Source organism: Athene noctua, chromosome 19 (assembly GCF_965140245.1).
Source record: "Athene noctua chromosome 19, bAthNoc1.hap1.1, whole genome shotgun sequence".
Lineage (NCBI taxonomy): Eukaryota > Metazoa > Chordata > Aves > Strigiformes > Strigidae > Athene > Athene noctua.
In genome coordinates this window covers 478704-499901 of record NC_134055.1, presented here as the reverse complement: position 1 = coordinate 499901, position 21198 = coordinate 478704, and positions in this window count along the sequence as shown.

Here is a 21198-nt window from a genome sequence, read left to right as displayed (position 1 = left end):
AGCACAGACACTTCCTGCACATAAAGGACCTTCTCCAAGAAAGGACAGTCTTAGTTACTCATGACTTTAACGGCTGTTGGATCACAAGGACTTCTCTGCTTTGTGAGGAGTCTTAAAAGCAAGGACCTAATTCTCTGTCTGCTCATGCTTGGTAAACCAGAGTAACTGCAGGAGAAGTCAGCCGAGTAACCCAAATAAAGAGAGAGAAAAGGTCTCACCTTTTGACAAGCCCTCTCAAACGAGCATGTCATTTAATCATCCTTTCGAGGCCATTGCGCTCCTCTGAGACTAGGGAGGAGCAAGCGAGCACTTGCTGCAGAACAGCAACGAGCTCAGACAAACCACGGGAGACCCACTCTGCTTCCCGGAGACAGTACAAATTCTGGCGAGTTTTACATCAGGGAACAGTAACTGTTACAGTGATACTCGTATCATATTCTGAATCCACCCAGGGCATTATGTGTGTTATTCCTGAAAAAAAATATAGGGATTGTAGACAGACCATTATATTACTCGTTTTATAGTGCATTTGCTGTCGAGAAGGCCAACCTTCTATAAATGAGAAAAACCCTGTCTTTCCTATTCAAAGTACTGGGAAAATTAACTTTGAAGGATGAAATTCACTTTCAAACCAAATGGCAGCACCAGTCCTTTCATTTTCCAGTCTGCTAAGGTCAGTTTTGAATGTTTAAATTGAGCTGTGTTAGTTCAGAAGGCCGATAAAGATCAGTCTAGAAGACTTGGGTTTCTCCCATAACATCAGGATCCTCAGCACAAGAGATCCGCCCCCACAGCACCTCGGCTCCAAGAGACAGTTCAACAACAGCTCAAACTACCCCTGTCTACTGCTTTAGGGAAGAGGCGGAGAAATACCATCACAAGTGGAGTTTAACCTGCACAGCACTTCAAATTTACAAGTAAAACACCTCCTGAAAGTAAGGGGCAGGAGACATATGAGGGAATTGCACATCTACTTCCCTTTCCCAGCCTGGATATTTAAGGGAGAGGGATGTACAGGACTCGCCTTGCCCCCCACCTTTGCAGAGCAGCCTCTCTCTACTGATTTTACCTTGAGGCAACAAGTGTTCCCCACGCTGCAGGATCTGAGCTGCACAGCAGGGCTGGCAGCACCCCCCGGGTGGGGGACAGAGGACACAGCCCACCCCAGGCACAGAAAACGCCTTGGAGCATCACCAGGGCGACAGGCACAGGAGGAGGATTCTGTGAACGTACTCGCTTGTAAACGCCTCAGCTATAAGAGTTTACTGTGAGATTACATTAAAATTAAGCATGACTAATTTTCGAGTTCCAGTATGAAATGTAATGGGCATTTTCTAACCCATTTTGTCTGTAGCAGCTTGGTTCTCACCTGGCTGTCTCCAACACATGTACAAGAAAAGCATGCAAAGCTTTTATTAGTAGCAGATTGTATTAAAACCTTCATGGTCTGCAAGGGAGAATACGTATAAAAGAGCGGAATGTGACAGTTCATGTTTTCTGCTACACACAAGCAAGTCAGGAGAAAGAGAGAGGAACAAAATAATAATGACAGGCTGCACAACTTGCTGAGTCCCTAAAGACCCTGGCACGGATGTGGATGGAGCCATTCCCAGTGCTGAACAGCTACACCGTGGGGAAAAAGCCATCAAAATTTCATGCAAACTAAAATAAACTGCATTCCCAAATGTGATTGTAACAGACAAACCAAAAAAAGGAAAACTCATCAGGGTAAATCAGTTCTCTTCATACCTTGGGATACCAACTAAAACTAGTCTAAAGCCAAAATACACTTGTGAACGCCGCGCTCCTTCGGCAACGTCAAAGATATTTCACCCACCACTGTCATGATTAAGTTTCCTCACTGAAGGATGAAACAGGTCTGAGCTTTGAGCCAGCATTCGCTTCTTCTAATGTTCATTCGGAAGGGAAAGAGACAAGAACTTCTGCCTTTGACAGCTCTTCCCCAGCTGGGAACAGGATCAATCCTGATCGCCAGGGACAGAAGCCCCGTCAGGCTCTGCAGCCCGGCAAGCTGATGGCACAGGACGTTCCCCCAGGCTTCCAGGTTATTATCCACTGCTTTGCTTAGTCTGTCGTCGAGCTCTGAGTTGACACCTGTAACTAGTACCTAAGCACCTCTCAAGTTAATTACACTGCTAAGAAAGATCAATAAATGCCATGGCGTCCAGTTCTCCCGCTCAGGTCTCTCAGGCACACGAGGGGCAGCGTAAGGCACCAAACACGAGATGTCGACAAGAACGTCTGCGTCCTCTTCCCGCTCCGTCAGAAACTGCTGAGGGAGAAGGGCCGTGTTCAAAGCATCCCAAACTAAGAAAACGTACTTGGGGAAAAAAAACTGCAACTGCCAAAGCAGCATTAATTGAAAAAGATTTGTTTTAGTTCCAAGGACATCAGCTTTACAGTTCCAGTTCACGGTGGTTTGTTTTTCGAGCAATTGGAAGTGAAGCAACATCCTTTCTGGGCCTGTTTTCCTCCTCATGCACACAGACTGTCCTTTCAGCTCTCACTTAGTGTGGCAGCAATATGAGAAAGAGGGTAAATAAATTGAAATCTCAAATTTCTTCTGGGACAGGAAACAAGAATCTTCCCCTCATATCTAGAGCAGCGTTAAAATTAAGTTCTGAGCTTTTATAAACCTACAGGTTTATTACAAATTCTTACACAACCCCTATCTACTCTCATGAACGGCAGGCACAGCAGAATTATTTTCAATGTACTTGCTGCATTATTTGACCAAGGATTGTTAACAATGTGTTATTTGCTATTGCTGTAAATCCACTGCCCGCTATCAGCGCACTTCTTTCAAGTCAGAAAAGCTAAAATGCTTCATTTTATCATTCTCTGCAAGACATATGCTAAGGGTAAATATAGCCAAGTTGGAAATTGCTAAAGCATTAGCATATATGCAAAATACCTTTACCCAGAACCATGCAGAGTGGAACTTCCAAACTTGTTTCCACAGCATTTTATGGAAACTGATGCTGCTATTTGTCCTCAACTAACTTCCAAAAATAAAAATAGGCCTGCATCGACAGTGTTGAGAAATAAAAATTATAGTATCAGAACATAAAATGCTGATCAATCCTGACAATTTTATCTGTACTAGGAGCAAAATAAAACTTTTTAAAAAAAGTATCAGAATAAAAAATTAGAATTACTTTTATTTAACTAATCTAAGAATTAATTAAAATAGAGATTAGCTGTCAGTTGTGAGTGTCAACAAACGAACACAACATTATTCTAATAATGGCTTATTACACTGTTTTTCTGCTGGAATGCATTATTGATTGGAAATCCTTGGGATGGAACAAATTGAATATTTGAGCAAATTTAACAACTGTTTACCTACAAATGCAGACGCTTATTGTTTAATTTGAAATGACTCTATCTATAAGCAAATTCTAGATGCTGGCAAAGAGGGCAACCACGGGTCTAAGGGTTAGACCTGTGATCAGATAATCCCAGGCCCTCTGTCACTGTGTGAGGGTGTGATTTGGTCCACCCCTGCCCGGGACACCCCCTGAGCCCATCCTACCGGGTGGTGTTTCCGTCACACTCAGCCCCGCAGGGTCACTGTGCTGAGGAGCAGGGCTGGAACCCGGGGTGCCGGGATCCGGGGGGGCTTGCCCCAGGGTCCTGCCCCTCTGCAGTGCCCAGGCAGCGAGCACGGAGAGCAGGGGGCACGGAGAGCCAGAGCCAGTCCCGGGCTGCGGCACTACCTCTGGTGTCACGTCTTCACCGAGAGACTCAATCAGCTCGCTACGCACAAACGCACCCAGAACCGCCGTGGTGCCGAGGTGATACCAGAGAAACACACCAAACCAACGACAATATCCAGAGATAAGTTACCCTCCATTTGCAGCCATTGAATCCACTGCACCTTGGACTTAAATTTCTGCATTCCACAGCTACAACTTAATGGGTGACAAGGTCTCAGGGCTACGAGCTTTTGATTATCCTAATTCAACAAAACACTTTTCAACCAGCTTGCTAAATCAAAATAAATCAATTGCGCACAACAAAAGAAAAAATTCCACTTGCTGCTTAGTGTGCAACATGAAACATTTCAGCCCTGGCCCTGGAGAACTGAACTTTGCCACAACAGCGCGTTCTGGTCTACGTGTCCGCTTTGATCAGGATCCCTAACAGCACAGAGCAGCCTTCCTGCTTCCAGCGGGGCAGCCTCCCGGTCTTAAAACAGTCAGTGCACATATTTAAATTAGAGACAATAGCACACGCATGCTCTGGAAATAATTTTCAATGTGTCAGCAACACGCAGAAAACTCAGGAGGCAGCTAAAGCCTCTGATAGTGCCCATGCTCAAATCATTCCTGCTTTCTTGGGGTTTAATTACTTTATTATTTATGCTGACTTAAAATTTACTAATACTACCAAGTCTGATTGCAGACTTAAATTAAACAGGTAGCTGCAAGGTAGAAGGGGATGGAAATCAATAGAACAATACCACAAACTAATAAATTGGCTTATTCTACATGAATTATGTATAAAATACAAATTTTGTTTCAAACACACCACAAAGGCCTTAAAACTGGCTTATTTTTGACCCAAAGACAACAAAAAAACCTTTCTCCTGAGTTCGACGCAGCTGTTAATTCTGGCCCCCACCGCAGCCCCGGAGCCCCGCTCCGACCCACAGCCCTGCACGGGCGGAGAGGGAGCAGGGACCCTGCTATGGGCCCGGGTCTCTGCCTGCTGGTTCCCTCCACGCCTCAGGTCTCGGTTTGTAGAAGAGGGAATTTAAGGAAAGGCGTCGAGAAGAGACAGCAGAAGGGTGCCATGGCATCCACTCTGAAGTCATGGAGGAAAACATTAATGCGATCACACACACAAAGCTTAAGTTCCCTTTTGTACCTGCCGTAGCCAGGTTTACAAACAGCAGGTCTGCTGTGTTACTGAGTACTTGGTCTTAGGAGAAGTCAAGAAAAAAGAGCAAGCAGGGTTTTAGTAGTAATTTGTCTCAACGCAGACTTTAAACCCTCAATTTATCTCTGTCGTTGCCAACATTTAGCTTAATCTGTTGCTCTGTCTCTTTCTCACTGCTAAGAATCCCAGAAGGATAAGGAACTGATATACATAAAGAACTGAATTTCAATTAATGCAGGCTCTTGCTAATTTTTCCAACACATAACATTTTAACTCACTATTTTCTCATTGCTAAGCCTCTAGAGAAAACGCTTCTACATATTTATTTTTTCTTCCAGTCAGTATTTATCACCACCGTGGCTGTGTCAATGCCATGAAGGTTTGCAAGCAATGCCTCCATCTTCCACCTTCCCAGAAGGATACATTTCAATTAAAAGGAGAAGCAATTTAAATATTAGCATGAGGTTTCCAAACAGATTTGAATAATGCCCCAGCTGCACCTTGTTCTTGTTTGGTTCATTTTCAAGGAGAACATGCAGCATTAACCAAATACATTCCATGTTCTGTCAACACAGCACCACTAACAGGACGAACACCAGACACACGAAGAGCAGAGATGTTTTTGTGGACGCGACGCCCGTGGCATGTTTAAGCAGAGGCACTGCACGTGCTCTTACGTAAAGACAGGACGAGCCGGTAATGCCAGAGCAGCTCCCGGGGAAGAGGCGGGCAGGAGGCGCTGGGGACCCTGCCCCGAGGGACCCCTCTGCTTCCCCAAACCAGCAACATTGAGCTCGTCAGCACCGTCAGCAAGGACCAGTGTTCTGCCAACTCAGTAGCCACAGTCAACAGCCAGGAATCACCTGACACGGCACGAGCAGTAGCACCTGCCCCCCAGGACAGCTGAATTTCTAAGCAGTAATTATGATTTGACAAAGTCATTAGAAGGTTTGTTACACTATCCTAGTGAGTCTGAGCCTTCGCCCTGGCTGAAATCTTTCCCGGAGCTGAGTGAAGAAATGAGAACGTTTTACTTACGGAGCCAAGCAGAGGCCTGACACCCGCACGAGCCAGCAGCCCTGTGGTCCTTCAGCGTTTCCCAATTTGTCAGGAGTTTCCTTCAGCAAAGCGCTCGCTCTCGGTCTCGGTCCAGGCAAGCAGAGCCTCGAGGCACAGCAAGAACTCCAATCCGAGCCCCTGCCTGCAGCAGGGCAGAAACCAGCCGCAGGCACGGCAGCACGGCCACGGCAGGGTCCATCCACCGCGGGGAAACGGCCCCTCAGCTGCAAGTGGGGCCCCTCCCGGGCACAGGAGCTGGGGCTCGGAGCAGCCCTGGCCCACCATCACCGCCGGTGCCCAAGGCCAGCAGGACAGTCAGCACATGTTTAGGAGGAGGGGACGTGCCCTCGCCGTGAAGGCCACTGCTCTTGTGCTCAGGCCTGAGGGACAGCTGGTGCGGCAGCGGAGAGGTGAGGCGTTCCTGAGGTGAGCCAGTTAATCCTGCCGGGGAAGGGCAAGGGAAACACTCCCTCCCCATCGCGACTGATTAAAGGCAGGAGCGGGAACTTTTTGGCATGCTGTTACCAAGACTAACTCTAAAAGAGCTGCATGTCCCTTTCTGGAAGGATCTAAGACCAAGCTCGGTCCTGATCCTGAGCGCAGGGCTGAGGGAAACCCGTGGCCACAGGAAGCTCTCCCGAGGGGGGCGCAGCCGCCCGGCCCGTGCCCCGGTGGCGTCAGCGCGGGGGTGACTCCACGAGCTCCCGGGGTGGCTGCAGCTCAAGCGCCTTCATCGCTGCGTTTGTTTCCTCGAGCTGCCTCCGCAGCCGTGACGTGCCCTGCCAAGGGCGCCGGAGTCGCCCTGGACACCCGCGGCCCACGGTGGGGAGGGAGGCGCAGGCAGGGACGGCTCCATGCCGGCGTGGGGGCTCAGGCACAGCGAGACTCGCCAGGGCCGTGCTGACCTGGGCACCAAACCCCAACCCCGGCTCTCGGTTTCAGCCTGTTCTGACAGCAGGGTAAACAGGAGCCCTGGCCTCGGGGGAGAGAATGGATCGATTTCATTAATTAGGCCAAGCAGAGCTTTCTCATATGGCCTCATTTTCTCACAAATTAAAACGAGCCTTTTGAATTTTTTTTGCCACTGTTTTCTTTCTAAGAAGTCAGTCTAGAAATAACTGCACTGGTATCTAACAAGCTTAAAGATAAGGGGCCATTCAGTCTCTTTCTGGCATTCGTACACACTTTGCATTTCTCCTTTGTGCTACTAATTCATTAATCCCCCAGATCCTTGCTCCATTCAGATTTCTTCCCTGCCGTTTTCCACATAAAGTGATGCTTTGTATCTTCCAAGTGTCTGTTTATGGACTAAAATAAAGCAAACAAGACTGTACAAAAAAGGCCATGCTTGTCCTCTTCAGCTTCAAAAATAATCATGTTTCTTTTTATCTCAAAACCGTAATTCACCACAAAGTTGAGAAAGCTGCTTTAAAGAAATTGTATTTTTTCTTTGTGAAATCTTTATTTTTATACCTCTTAAATTTATGTGTGTTAAAAGGGGTACAAATTACTCCCTGCATCAGTTAGCAGTTTTAGGACAATTTAGTATTTTCTTTTGTTAAGAATTGTAGCCAAAAGCTGTGCGGGGGCTTGCAGCAGGAAGGGCTGTCACCATCGTAGGCTGCTGCTGCAGGCGGCTGGTAGTGCTGGTGGGGAAAGGGAAGGGAGTTCTCTCCTGATAAAGATCAGAAGATTTATATCTCCTTCACTTTCCCTTTAAATATCAAATGAGAAGCTCATGGACTGCTCACAGTGTGCAAGTTACACACACATGTAAACCTCTGCAGGATGCTTTTCATTCCCAAAGCGCCCGTTATTCCCTCTCTGTACAGTGCTTAGACTTGGGGTGACACTGCCAGGAGCCATCCTGTCAACACCTGAATTAAACAGCTTTTAACAAAGGCCATAAATGGTTTTTAGAAGTCATAAGCGTGTCTCTGGCAATCCATAAGACACGTTTGTTGTAACCGTGGAAAGACGGGGAACAAAAAAACAGGGGAAAGATCAGACTGGGTTCCCTCCGCGTCCAGCACGTGCTCGGAGCATCCTGCGGCCTGCAGGGAGGCTCTGGGAAGAAGCCAGAAAGCTCACAGAGGGGTGACTCCGTCAGTCTGAGGGTGCCGTACGCTCCATGTTCACCGAGGAACGTGAAAGGGTGCAGCCAGCACCACCAGAGGGTAAATGGGGCATCGGGAAATACATCTGGAGAAGACTCCTGAGAAAAGAGCTGCAGAGACATTAATGGAACTAAACTAAACTAACAGCCATTAGCTTCAAAGCAGCAACGACACAGCCTGACCTTCCTGAGATAGAAAATAGTCTTTTTTGGTTCCCTCTGAATTGGATTTTAAACTAAAAGGCCATTGTTAGCTCCCCTTCAGCTTCTATAGGCTTTTTGTTCTCCAGATTCTGCATCTGGCAATTTTAAACTTTGCTTGGCTTTCACCTTACGTCCTAGTGCAGTTTTCACAATGGATCCTAACAGCAACTTCTGCAAAGGAACATTTTAATACCGAAGTTGAGAGCCTGCAGAACCTGGGCTGGAGTCTCGCCCCGCAAGTCTACGGGCAAGAGGGACAAAATCTCCCTCAGGCTGCCAGGCAGGCTGGAGCGCTGGGGTCACCGGCCCAAGGCCCCCGCCCTGGCTGTGAACACCCCCACAGCAAGACGCTGCAGGGCGAGACCAGAACAACCAGAGGCGCTGGGATCCTGCAGAGCAGCGCACACGCGCCAGCCAGCCTGGCACAGCATGGCGGGCACTCACCAGGCTGCAGGGGCTTAGGAAACCAGGCCCGGAATGTCACAATCAAAGAAACAAGGGCAGTGTCTTCACCTACAAAGTAAGGTTTTACAGACAGCCCTGCCTGCTCTGCGGGCGCGGGAGGGGGGTGGCAGGGGTACAGAGGAGCCGCCTTCGAGGATGCCAGAGCCGGGGGCTGCGGTCCCGCTGGGACACACAGGGGATCCCTGAAGGGCAGGCAGCATTAGGTCTGCATCAAAGGTCGCTGTAGGCCACAGATTTTTATTTTTTTTTCTTTAAGAAAATCTGTCTCTAGGAGTGAATCTCACAAGCCACAGTACAGTATCACCTACGAGGGAAGCAAATTACACATCAACTTTCTTAACCTTTGAAACAGGACTGTTTGTTTGGTGTTTCCAGTCTTTTATTGTACTTTTACATTATGAGCTTTGTAGCAAAAAAAAAAAAAAAAAATGAACGGGAAGGGGGGAGCAGCAGCTGTGCTGCTGCTGAGAACATCTCCTTAGAAAGCAGCAGTGCCCCTCGTAGTGCAGGGAGGGCTGTTACCCACCCACATTCATACCCACCACTAAAGCTATTAAAGACAAAACTACATGTCTTACGGCAAAGGATCCGGCGTGTTAGAAGTTAAAGCTTTTGCTCTGCGTTGGGAAGACGGGTAAGTCTGCGCCACAGGGCCCTCAATGACCCCTTTTCCCAGAAACTCCTCCTGTCACCCAGGGCACTGAATCCATTCCCCAAAAGGGAGAGCAGGGCAACCTTTCCATCCGGGACAAGACTGAAGAAATGGGTATTTGAATTATCAGCAAATGGCACTCACAGGAACCAGATTTTAAAGAAGCATGCCAGTAAGTCTGGAGGCTTTTGTTGCTTTCAAGACCAGATAAAAAGCCTCTCATTCTCTGCTCTCACCCCCACTGAATTCACCTAAGTCTTGCCATAAAGTTATATGGCTGAGGAGTCAGTCAGCCTGCTGTTCTAGTGCTGTCAAGGACCATTTCTTGAGCTGGTAAAAGTTAGCATCATTCTGTCGACTTCAAACACATTTCTTTTGGTTTATCAACTGCTGAGGATCATCTCCTTCAGCCATTTCAGGGTAATAAAAAGGTTGTTTAAAAAACCCATTACAACTGATAAACAGTCCATGCAAGGAAGCATTAAAAAAGATTTCTAAGTGCAGGTTGTAAGTCTGAAGAGATGCCTCAATGATATTTTTATATTGCTATTTGTGCAATAAAACAGGGAAGGGAGTCATGAAGTGACTTGGTTTTGGATACACAAAAGGGCAAATAGAGGGGAAAGTGCTGCACTGAAGTAGCATAGATTTCAGAAGATTTTCATGATAATGAGATTATCAAGAGAAACGCAGCATCGCAGTCATTACAGTCACTACTTCTTCCAGGTGGGTCAGGCAGAAGGGAGGACCTACGTGTTGGCTCTATGTATTAAATTAAGAATTAAAAAGCCTGTATTAAATTGTTATGTATGTCAGATGCCAGACGTAATAATGTTATGGAGGAACATAAACCAAACACTCATGGACATGGCACGTCCACGTACTCTGTCCGATGCTCTGTCCAAAGCCACCAGGGCAGCCAGACCCAAACGCCCGTCACAGATCAGAGGGACAGATGGTCATTTCCACTTTGCAAGGATTAGTGTATCGGCAGCGGGTGAGGTTCAAAGACACCGTTTTCCTTGAGCTTTAGAAAAATATCCAGAAGCAGTAACATGTTAAGACTATGTTTTCTGCTTGTGGCTTTGCACCATGCGATAGCCAAGTTACTGCCACACCAGCGGGCTGTGTCCTGTGAGCTGAGCTCTGCACTAACTCACAGCCCCCCCGTGTCTCTCTCGAGTTCTCTGGGGGCATGTCCCGGTATCGCACAGGATCAGCCCACCTTGTTCCTCTGCTCCAGACAAACACAGCCCCGATGCTCTGTTGGCAGACCTGGGCTGGGTGTGTCTGCCCGGACCAAGTCCCTCCCAGCACAGGCTCCCACCTTCCAGCCTCGGCAGCTACGCGCCCTTCACGGTCAGTCGGAAGCAAGGGGCACGCTGCTGCACGATGCCTCCCATGGGGTTACGCGCTTACCTTGAGACAGCATGCACTCTTCCCCAAACTCCGTGTTTTTAAGTGACTTTTTCAGAGTAAGTATTTGCTGCTTCCATTCAGTTTACAAGTTCATACCAACAAACTGCTCAAACCACTTGCCAGCCACCAGTCAGAGACAGGCAGCAGTGACAGAGACCACCACTGAGACCTCCTGGCTTTGTCCTTTTATGAATATGTTGTCACACAGCAAGGTCCTCACCAGTGCTCAGCACCTGGTCTAAATGCCAAGACAGAGGGGCACCTGCACCACGGAACGCAGCTGTGACAGACGCTGTACCCTTGGCCTCACGTTTGAACAGGGCTGCCAGAAGGCTGGCAAAAGCAGGAATGGGGTTTTACACTGAAAAGCCCCAAATGATACAACTAAGTCTATTAACATCCATGGGGTTCTACCTCTGTTGGTAGCAGTAGCATAGAAACTGCCAAAACTCCCAGACTTCAGGAAGAATTTGCAACCACCTTGAAGGAAGTCTCAATAATACTGCCGCTTTAATATTCAGCGCAGACAAGGTCACCCTTATATTTGTAGTTTGGCCAGGCACAGTGATGGGACTGAGAAGGTCTTGGCACCTGAAACAGTGAAACAGCTCAGCATCATCAGCTTCAGAGACAAGAAAAAACTCACCAAAGAAGTAAATATTGCAATGCTTTGGGCTGAGTGTGAGCCCAGAGGATCTCTGGGCAACGGAGGCAGGAGAAGTAGCATCTATTTAAAGGTCCATATGGACATGGGTGTCAGCACCCTCCAGACAGCTCAGGCTGGCCAAGGTGATCCCAGGACATGCAAGTTCAAAGGCTGTCAAGAGATCCTACAGTCCCGAGGCAAACAATATGCTTGCTGGACTCAGCCAAATGCAACTTTCAAGGCCAAATTCCCAGTTAATCTAAATCAGCCAGGGATTTGGCAGAAGCACACTGACTTCTGGGAACCTGCTTGTCCAGACGATGCCAGGGAGGCCGAGAACATCGTCACTGAGCCACAAACCCGTTCTGGCTGGACAAAGCCCGTGTGAGCCGCGCAGAGGACGGGCCCACACGTTCCCCGGGCAGGGCTCCTGTCCTGTCCCTTCTGCCCCACAGGTCAGGTGCTCAGTCCAAGCACACCCCGTTATTCCCCATCACAGCAGCTCTCCCGAGCCCCAAGATACCTGGCTGAGAGCCTCTGGGCAAGGACGACTCAATCCTTATGGGTCCCTTCAACTCGAGATATTCTACAGTTCCATGACACGTACATAGACACATACATACACTGAAATAATATGGATTGTGGCACTGAATGACAACCCCAATTGAAAGCAGATTTGTTCTTTGGTGCCACTGAAGAGAAATTTCTTCTCAAGTTGTGCTGGCTATGAAGCAGAAAGCTAGCATTAAATAAGCTCTAAAAATTGAAAGGTACAGAAAATTGTTGTGCAGTTACTTAAATTCAGAGGCTCCTCATTCTACTTTGTGGCCCATTCTTCCAGCCACATGAGATCTTCCCAGAAATAAGATCCAGCTTTTAAAATGAAAACAATTTTTTTTTTCCTAAACTGCTCTCAGAAACCTTTCAAGTGAAACCCTGTTGTATCCAGTAGTGCAGACTGACAAAGCCTAAAATAATAATTTTGAGAGAAACAAACCAGTTCTGTTAATCAGAAGAACATGTTTAACTTTGCAGTGTACTTATGACAATTTAAACATTGGTATTAGCTGCTTTGCCTGTGCATTTGTCACCAACAAAAGAGTTTTATAACTCTACTAGAGTTACAAGTAAAAAGAGTATCCCGTTTTCCCAGGTAAAAATAAAAAATTTACATCTAGAACACTGATGCCATGTGTTGTCACATCAGGGGTGACTTCTGTGGTTGACTGGGTAGGAGGACAAACATCTCCAGAGTTCACCTGGAGTTGCACAAACTCCCACAGCAGGTGATCGATGCCAGCTCAAAGTTCTCATATTTAAGGGCTCGGTTCCTCTCTAACACGCACATATACAATCCAGCTATTACAAGCATGTAATTAGAAGGGTGAAGGCTAAAGCAGCCACATTTGCCTTTAAGACCAAGACTTGCTTTTGGCCACTCTGCCTCTCCCACACAGCTGACCCTGCTATCAGCTCCTCCGGGCCAGCGTTCCTGCCCAGGACACGGCCCCTGGGGCACAAATGGCCGCAGGTGGATCCTGCCAGGAGCAGTGTCTAAAGAACCAACCTGTATACAGTACACCAACAAAAACTCACGTCTTAAACCCACATGTTGCACTTTGGCAAGGCATCAGAGAATCCACTTCCAGAGGCAGGTGCTTTTGGCTTGGGCCGAGCAGGGAGCAAGGCCCTGGCGAGGACGGACACGAGTAGTGCAGAGCAGACGGGCCGTGGAGGCCTCGGGGGCTCGAGGGGACAGCACGGCTCCCGCGTCTGCACTGCGCCCGCAGCCCGAGGGACAAACCTCCGCTCGCAGCCGGGCGCTCTGGAAATGTCCCTGAGCCCAGGAGCCACAGGATGCCAGGGTCACCTCACCACCCCGTGAGGCAGCACCCGGGGGCGGTCAGCAGACAAGCTCTCACGCCCTTAAAACCCAAAGCTCAGTTCTATTTTTGGTCTCAGCATACATTAGAAAAATGACACTGCTCTCCACCTTCAAGGCACACAACCATGACCCAAAGCACCTCAAAGACTCCCTGAACGTCTCAGCAGTCACACACTTCCAGGTCAGCAGCGTTGCAGAGCCACACTAGAAGTCCTTCGGGCCCCAGCACGGGCTCTGAGCCACTCCTGTCTTGGCAGAGGCACGACCCAAGAGTGGGACCTTTCTCAGGGCACCCTGCAGTGTGCCTGCCGCCCTCCAGCTGTCACAATACAGATGCTGTTGTTACAGGGGGAGTTCAATCAGATCCCGAAGGACAAACACATGATTACATGTTCCACATGCCATATTTAACAAGAATTTAATTAAGTCAGTGTTTTTTAACAAATTATAAATGTATTCTTCAAAACCCCTGTGCTATATATAATTGATGCAACTGATTAAAGGCAAACAACATACATAATTTTTTACTATTTAAAAGTCTGTTTCACTTTTCATTTTTCCAAGACGATGAGAAAATGAACTTCATAGGAAAAAATGGCTTGATACTGACATACAGTAAAACACAAGTTGAATTTTTACAGACATGAAGAGTGTGTGTTTTGCTGAGTAAAGATACCAGTTAAACTCAGACACCAGAGTGAAAAGAGCAGGCCTATTTTACTAGCGATAACAGTGTAGTACAGAAAACACGCAGCAAGAAAAAGCAGAATAGTGCACTTAAAGCAGCAAACAGGAAAAAAACAGGGTAACGCATTAAATCATTACTACCCGAGAGAGAGAATGGAGATTAAGACGAATACATCACCACTTGCATATATTATCATCACCCAGACCCGCAGTGGCTGGGCAGCCCCGGTTACAGCGAGGGTTTGGAGATCCTGGCAAGTGGGAAATCCTACGCGGTGCCTCCACCCGTAGGTGAGGCTGCCAAAGTCGCTGTGAGCGCGCCCGGCCTTATAGACCAGAGATGGACAGGCCAGAACAGCTGGCACCTCTGTTCTGAGCAGGAAATTTCTGGTTTCGTTCTCCTGTTGGATTCCACCCAAAGCCTGGCCAGGGCTCAGGGGGGAAACCAAGGCAGTTTCTAACAAGGCCAGATCCTTGGGTTCTCAGCCTTGAACAGGCTGAACAAGGGAAGCTGGATACATTCTCTCCTCACTCCTGATTATATTGTGTCTAAGCTGCCTCTTTCACTAGCGAGTTTACAGACTTTGTTAATGATTACAGACTAAACAGCTTCGGCTTGGGGCCTGTTGTTCAGGCTTCAGTACTTCAAAGCTTTAGCCCTTTTTCCATCAGCATAAGTGCGTTGTTATAACTTAGTACAATACCCACTAGCACTATGGTTATCAGTTATAAAATATACAGGATTCATCTATAGGTCAACTCTGGCCTGGGCCAGTTGTCCAAGCCTTAGCACTTCAGCATGCTAGAACAAAATACACGTATCAGAACTAGTGATGAATAAAGAACACACTTACCAGGCCACACCGATCTCTTGTAATCACTTTGGCCTTCTTGCAGACATGGCAGGAGCCATTTTCACCAGGGGAATTTGGTTTCTCATCTGTGACAGGAAATCTGAAGAATGCAGGGAAGAGGAAATTACTCTTAGGAGCCTGAGCTAGCAGGGGCTTTCTGGATCCAAACCCCCCCCGAGGCTGAAGAGGCTGCTCTGCCCGACACATCTCGGGTCCTGCCGAGGTACCACGGGCTAACGGGAAGCCGTGGCCCGCTCACCAGGCTGTGCCAGGCAGCCCGTGGAGGCATGAACCGGAATCTTTTGCTGAGTTTGTCTGCGGAACAGGCAGGAAAAATCACTCAAAGGGTTTAGACTCGTTGGAGCGTCCACAGAAAGGGCACCTGGGGAGGAGCAGGGGCTCAGGCAGTCACCACCGCTGGGGCACCCAGCTCCCCCCTGCAGCACCCCAAAAGCCACAGCCCCTTTACACTGAGGCACCCCGGATCACCTTAGCTGCAAGAAGGGGCCTTAAAGAGGACACAAGTGGCATCTGCAAACTCCCAAATGTCCCTTTGTGTTCCCAGAACAGTCAAAGACAACTGCACTAAAAAATCTTTGAGGCTGGAAGGAGCAAGAGAAGTTATTTTACGTAAAACAATGAAACTCCTCTTAAATTCAGTCCCTTCTCGGGTCTGTAAATTACAGTAATGTGAAGGGGAAAAAAAAAGGTCAAAGCTATTAGATAATTTATTTCTATGAGTAACAGCTTCTGACTTCTTGCAGCCTGATAAAAAGAAGAAAACATAACCTCAGGGGCTTATTTTCACATTGTCCTCCACAGGTGTAATTCCTGTGCACGTTCTCCATTAACAATTCACATCACTACAACTCTCAGCTTACCTCCCTCAATGAAAAATAACATATTTTTGCTTTGGCAGAGAAGACTCGGAGCTCTTGTCCAATAATCAGTCCACAATCTGCTGTGCCCTGTAAAGATACACGTACCAGAGGGATGCTCAGAGAGGTGAAGCAGCAGTGACCCTCTCAAAGAGAATCAGGAATGCTGCCAGCACTGGAAAAGCAACCAGTATCTATCATTTTACTCTTTATTGAAAATATTTTGCCTTCCCCTTCTTCCATACAATTAAATCTACTATGGTGAATTAGCATGCAAAATTGCCCTCTTCATATACATTGTTGTTAAATTATAATTAGTACTAACATACTGTACTTATAGCATTTACTACGCTTGACAGTTCCATCAACACAACCTTACTGTAATCTATAGCAGGAAGGAGAACAATTAAGATGGTATTACTCAATTTTAAACAGCCACTGACAAGTTCTACCCACATTTACAAGCATTTTTTCGCTCACGCTTAGCCACATCCATAAACACTATTAATAGTTCCACGCAGCCTTTTTGCACCGCTTTCCCTGTGTTCAGAGCGAAGCAGGAGCCTGCCCACCCCCTCGGGCAGGGCGGGGAGGCAGCGGGCCCGGGGCCGTGAGGGGCTACCTGCCTCCACCGAGCAGGGACCAGGGCTGCCGGAGCCCCGGAAAACTTCAACCAACAGTTACACCATTGCTGGAAATCCCCCGTGTAACTCAGTGGGATTCAGGATCTGAAATCCTTTAGACCCCTCTGCAAATCCTGGGGGGCACACACTGACCACACTCGCCCAGGTGGGGAATGGGGGACCCCGCAGAGCGCCAGGGCAAACGCCTCCTGGTCACAGGCCCAGCGCGGGGAGAGTCTTGCTGGGGGGCACAGTGAACTGCACCCCAAATCCCTCGGCACTGGGGAAGGGAACAGCCTGCTGCCACGCCACCTGCTGCGCCGAGGCAAGGACAGCTACAGGGACCAGAAACCCGAGAGCTAACACCAACTGCAGTGACCTTTTCCTTAAAGAAACCACACAGACTAGGCCCTGTGTGCCAGTTTGAAAGCTGAATTTGAACACCGAGGCTTTGAGGGGAGCCGCTTTACTTGGCAAACCTGTCAGTGTTTAAAGAGCATCCCACCGTAATAACCCACCGTAAGATAACTGTAACATGAACGTTTCCCAAGCCCTGGGAAGCAGCAGCACAGAACATGCTCGTGCAGTGGGGAACAGCTGGCAAGGGTGAGCTTTCCTGTTGTGCCTGGCCAGAGCTATATGTCAGGAGGGTGGAATGAATGGCAGGTGCTGATGAATGATATAAACATGGGTTCAGGTTTGTGAAAGCATTTCCCCCTGGCATTCCTGCATTTCCTAGAAAGTTACGGGTGGTGTTGGAACTTTTCAGGGAAAGACTGAAGCCTCCTTTGACCAGAATGGAAGCTAGGAGAGATGCTTCAGAGGTCACTGGGAGGGCCACGCTGTGCAACAAACAACTTGGACCAGAGCACGGGCCTCAGATGCAGAGCTCCAAGGGTTGCCAGCAACTACGACAGCCAAAGTGGGATTTATCCACCAGGGTCAAGCTTCTAAATAATTTCCTGGCCTATGTTGTCTACAGCAAGGCACAATTTCAGATCCCTTGGCTTTTGGGTGCCAAGCTGGAGACACTGTACCAGGGATTGCTCGGTCCTGCTCCACCTCTCAGGTCCCGAAGCCACCAGAAGTTAGGTACCCCCTGGGGCCCAACAAAACAGAGCAGTAACTCCTATGGTGGAATTAGATCCAGTCACATGGGCCTATTCCCCACGCCCCATCTTCGAGCCAGGGCCAAGATTTAGCCCTTGGTTAGAAAGAATATTTATACGTCTACTTCATACAAGCTGAGTGCAGAACCCACCATAAATAGGTAGCTTAACACTAAAATTACTTTTAGAAATGAAGTCTTCCATTTTTCATATGGAAAAGGAAATCCATTTGAATACTAATAGCATTCATCTTTCCCTTATAAGCAGCGTTTCAGATTTGTAGCCTGGTACAGTAGAGCGGGGTGACAAGGGGGGGTAGAAGTGACCTCAATTCTGACAGTCACATAATTTCGCAGTTCAAAACTTATTGGAACGTTTCAGAGCATAATGCCCAACAATTTGCATTCCAGATACCTTCCATACAAACGGAAGGATTGCTAAAGGTTGCATATCTCAGCTTTAACGCTTGTGCCCTTTTCTCAAATTAGCGATACTGTCAAGCTCTGATGAGATCATATCTTTGACATAGAGCAAAATTATGGTAACATTCATGTGTGATCTTATCCAGTACAACTCCTATTTCCATGGGATTAGAAAAGGAAAGAAAGTCCCATTAAACTCTATTAAAGAAGGTGATATTCACCCTGCAGCTATAGGAATATATCTGAGCACTACATATCACATCCTGTGAAAAGAAAGTAGAAAATGAAAATTCAAAAGCAGCAACAAGGATCTAAGCAATCGTGTAATACAATCCCAGCCACAATTTAGTGCTGATTATAATTCTAGGTTTCCAGACATAAGCGAAGGAAACCAGATGAAGCTTGGGGGACTGTTTCCACATGTATAATTTACAAGGGTGGCTACAGCAGCTGAAGATCTGGCCTTATTTCTGAGAGGCAGGGTCTGAGCAGTGCATTTTGCCTACAACTGGCACGTCCATACCCTCCTGCTCCCGAAGGGAAGGGCGATTCCCAAGAGGACGAGGCACTGGTGGTGAGCCTCTCTGCGGGGGACGGCGCGGCACAGGGCTCCTGCACCCCAGCACAGAGGCAGCAGGCCAGGCAAGCCCCCGGGCAGTGGCCCCCCAGCTCCCGGGGGGGCTCTTGTCCCCAGTGCAGGGCATGGCTGGAGGAGCAGCTGCCAGCAGCAAGCGGCAGCTCGAGGCCGGGCAGGGCACGTACCCCAGCACGGGGCAGAGTGCGTGTCCTTGCCACGTGCTGGGCTGGGAGAGGGGGCACGGGCCACGTGGGCGCCCTGGGACTGCCACGGTCCCTCAGCAGAGAAAGGTGGACACGAGCGTGTTGTGAGGGACGGCCCTGGCAGCCCCGTGCCCACCTGCCAGTATCGGGGCACACGAGTACCGAGAGAGGCTCTCGCGCTCGTTCCTGAGGTACCTGCTCGCGTCAAAGCGCTACAGAAGTGTGGCAGAGCCGCGCTGTGAGAGGGCTCCTCCACACCAGCACTGTACTTGTGTGTCAGGCAGCCCTGGGGAGGGCAAAAAGCACCAAGAGAGAAGAGCAGGAGTTTCTCAAGGGTTTCAGTTTAGACTTGAATGAAGGACTAGGGCACACGCATTCTCCTGAACAGCTCCGCTACCAGGGAATACCAGAGCCTTCTTAGGAGTTCAAACAACAAAATCAGGTTCAGCCCTGCTATAACCCCCTTCCTTGCTCTTAAAATCTAGTCCTGGCCTCATGAGAGGGCCAGGGGGCAGCGGCACAACTCGGGGTGTGCTGGGGCACCCCAGGCTCTGCCATGGGGCTCCCTGTCAGCGCTGGTCCAGGACTGACCCTGGTCCCTGCCCACCCCACCGGGAGACAAAACCCAAGGGGAGTCACCCAGCCGCTGCCCGCCCTGGGCTAACGCAGCCCCTGCGAGGGAAGCTCAGCAGCTCAAGGGCTGCTGCAGCCTCGGGCAGGCTTTCAGCCCCTACTCCTTCAGGCCAAGGCCACCTGTTTAAACCCTGCTGGAAACTGGTACCTGTCTGCAGCACTGCCTGCCACTCGAGCCAGGCTCTCCCCGTGGAGCTCCCGCGGTGAGCTGAGCACCCCGCGGGCCTCCTGGGGGCTGTGGCCACACGCAGGGCGTAACAGAGCTGCTCCCCTGCCTAACGAGGACACAGACGTAGGGCTCTGATCGACTGGGGAGGGATAAAAGTACGTGAGGATCGTGCCACAGCTGAAGTGTGGTGTGTTAGAGGCACTTAACTGCAATAGAACAGGCTGGGTTTTGTGCTGTCGCCCATCCTGAGCCTAGAGACATTCTGTTTCCAACACTCTGAACTGATAACTGGGAAGACACACCCATGATCTACACCCTCCACAGCACAGTCACGGCACAGGTCTTACTCTCCCATCCCATTAATTCAGCTGCTTTCACAACAACAGTCCAATCTGTATGAAAATAACAGGATTGCTCACCTCTCACACGTTCCTTCCAGCAGACCTTCTGGCTGGGTGAGCACCAGAGGTCCTTAAAGCTTCTGCAGGTCTGTGCAACCAGTAAGAGACTGGGAAACCACTTACAGGCTGGTGGGAAGCTGTGGCATAATACAGCCAGCACTGACTACTGTTTACCTGGGCCTGCCAGGTCAGCACACGCTCACACAGAGCACTCCTGGCCAGCAGCTTTAGCTCCCACTTCAGACACTAAAAATCCATGGTAAATAAAAAGCAGGATGACAGCCCAGCCAGAAGACCTTCAAGAGTACACAACTGCAAACACTGAGAGCATAAAACCAGAGGTAATCTACCACACTGATCCAGGCCTTGAAAGGGAAGATGTCAGGACAGACCTCTCCCAAGGTTTTCAGAGCTCTGCAAAGCAGCAGAGGTTGGCTCCTGCTGGCTTTTATACCAGCCAGGTGCTGATCAGGCCAATCACTGCTCTCTAATAGGCCTGAGCTCCCTCTTTAAATGGCCATGCATCTACAAAAACCAGTGTTGTTTTAATCCTAGTAACTGTAAAATAGGGCCAGATTTTTTTTCAAGGGGAGCTGCTCCCCTGGAAAACCCCAGCCACGGTGAGAGCTGGAGAGCGAAACATTTGAATGACAAAAAGCTTCCCTTAAGACCTCCCAGTGAAACCCACTTGTCATTCAAAATTTTTGCAGTCAGAAAGAATGTAATTTCCCACTTGTTGTGCATAAAACCGGGAGGCAGGCTTTCCCCATCCCCTGCATCTTCTCTGTTATCCTGCTGTGTTGACACAGCCCCTCTGCACACCAAATGATTCAGGCTGTGCATTCCCCATGCCCAGATCTTAACTGCCACGCAGTAATTGCAGGGTTGGAAATGAAAACATTACTCAGCTCACCATGACTGATGCCTCTTGACGAATGGAGAAAATACGAGCCGAGCACCCTCAACTTCCACGCGCAGACATGTGGATGATTTGATAAACAAGGTGATCTTGTCTTCGAAGAGCCTCGATGTTGGCTACGGTTAGCTGGTGGCCAGGGGTGCTCAGAAGAATTCTGGTGGCTTGGGCAGAGTCTGTGATCAGCTTTGCTGAAAAAATGTACTTCAACCTCTGCATAAGAATAGCTGGGAAGGCAAAAAATGAGCAAATGTGAAATGCAATTTGAACAGGCACACACAAAAGGAAATACAGCAGTTTTATTTCCTCACTTCAACCCCCTTCCAAAAACTGTGGGGCAGAAAGTCAAGCTCTTCTTATGCGAGCCCCTGGAAA